The following is a 2508-nucleotide window of genomic DNA, read 5'->3' as shown; positions in this document are numbered from 1 at the left end:
CTAAGAGATGCTAAACTGGCAGGGATTTCTGGGAGTTGTAGGCCAAAACACCTGGGAACTCACAGGCTGAAAAACACTGATCTACACTGTAATAATAAGCAGCCAGGCTTTGAAGCTGCAAGGCCTTTCAATGCAAATCAAGGTGGTCAATTGCAACACTCACACTTTCTTCAAACAGACAACAGTTCTTTCTCCCACCCTTGACACTATTCCACAGATATATAAACCCCACTTGCCCAGTTTCCAACTTCTGAGGATGCCTGCCATAGATGTGGGTGAAACATCAGGAGAGAATGCTTCTGGAACATGGCCAGACAGCCCAGAAAACTCATAGCAATAAGAAAAATAATTTTATTTCTTACCCGCCTTTCCTCATGGCTTGAAGCGAGTTACAAAACAATTGCAATACATAAGAACAGCAAACACACTACAATAAAACACCAAAAGTACCTCCATACAAGTTACACACCAAAATGTATCTCTACAAAATACATAGAGGAATATTCAGAATATCACTTCAAGTACACATGGAATTGATGTTGATGGGGATATTAGGGAACAATAAGATCAATGTAAAACACCAAGATCTATTCAAAGCTATGATACTTGCAGGGAAGGCAGTAATAGCTTGGAGTTGGAGAGATGAAAAAAGTGGAATATGGTGAATTGGAATAATTATTTGTTTGACCAGGTCCAATCAGAAATTATTGCAAATGTAACCTCTGAGGATAAGGAAGATAAAATGAGGAAAATTAAAGAGAAATGGACAATATACTCGGATTGGATAAAAAGAGGCGAAGCCAATATAACTTTTGGACAGAAATGGGAAAAATTGTGCTCAAGGATGGAGTTAAAATTCTAATGGAATTATGGTATGGGGTAGGGATGGGAGGGGTGAGGGAAAGGGGAAAAAAGAATGAATAGAATGATGATATATTAGATATGAGTAGACAATATAGAAGGGAAGAGGGTGGAGAAATGCGATAATAGATAAACGATGTGTAGGTATGAATGTTTGTATTAAAAGTGGTTGTGGGGCCAGGCTTTCGAATAAGAATTAGCAGCACTAATTCTTATTATGTACACCAGAACTCAATTGACAGACCCAGACTTTTGAACTTGAACAGACCCATTTGTATTTTAGAATGTTTTTATGAATGTTGATGTAAGTTAATAATTTTAATCTGATTTATAGTGTATTGTATAATTTTTATATGTGTGTTTATTGTAAGCCGCCCTGGGTCCCCTCTCGGGTGAGAAGGGCGGGATATAAATGTTGTAATAAAATAAATAATATACAGTAGAGTCTCACTTATCCAACATAAACGGGTCAGCAGAACGTTGGATAAGCGAATATGTTGGATAATAAGGAGCGGGTATGGAAAAGCCTATTACACATCAAATTAGGTTATGATTTTACAAATTAAGCACCAAAACATCATGTTTGACAACAAATTTGACCGAAAAAGTAGTTCAATACACAGTAATGCTATGTAGTAATTACTGTACTTACGAATTTAGCACCAAAATATCATGATGTATTGAAAATATTGACTACAAAAATGCGTTGGATAATGCAGAACGTTGGATAAGTGAGACTCTACTGTACTCACAACATGATATATAAGGTATCAATAAAATATATTTTTAAAAAATCTACAAAATACATACTAAAACACACAAATCAGGGCCCTTCCACATAGCCTTCTATCCCAGAATATCAATCCCATATTATCTTGAGTGTGGACTCAGATAACCCAGTTCAAAGCAGATAATGTGGGATTTTCTGCCTTGATATTTTGGGATAGAAGGCTGTGTGGAAGGGCCCTTGGCCTGGGTTATCTCAGTCCACACTGTCATATCATCCTGTTCACGTGGATTGTATACAGCTGTCTGGAAGGGAGAATTGGCTCTCAATCCGGAAATCCTGCAAGCGCCTGCGCAGACCGGAGAGGCGGGAAGTACCGGGACTGCTTGGGCCGCAAGAACCTTTTCTCCCGTCATGCACCTGGAGAGCACATTCTCGCGACTTGTTTTTCCTCGCGTGGTTACGCCATCTTTGGCGGGGCGGGTCACGTGATTGCCAACGGCCGTTGCCCCTGCCTCCTCCTCTCCGAGGAAAAAACAAAAACAAAACACGGGTCTGGGAGGGAGGGGGAGGGGGCTCGAGGCCGTCATGAGGCCGGCGGCGGATTGGTTGGGAAAGGCTTCTCTGCGGCCAACCTGGGCCCGCGCTTGTTTCCCCCCCCTTTCTCGCCCTCCTCCTGAGGTAAAAGGCGGCGGGACGAGGCGCCACGTGACGCGGCAATTGCTGGGCGAAGAGAGGAGAAAGAGGCCGCTTTCGCGCGTGCGTCGGAGAGAGGAAAAAAGAGGAGTCACGTGGTGGCGGCGGGGCGGCGCGCGCGGCAGGGCCGGCTTGGCAGTCAGTCAGTCAGTCAGTCAAGCGAGGCAGCTGCTGGGGTCACGTGGTGTGTCGTCGCCGCCGACGGCGCTGCCCTTCCCTCCCTC

This window comes from Anolis carolinensis, chromosome X (assembly GCF_035594765.1).
Source record: "Anolis carolinensis isolate JA03-04 chromosome X, rAnoCar3.1.pri, whole genome shotgun sequence".
Taxonomy (NCBI): Eukaryota; Metazoa; Chordata; class Lepidosauria; order Squamata; family Dactyloidae; genus Anolis; species Anolis carolinensis.
Note: the sequence above shows the minus strand (reverse complement) of the source record.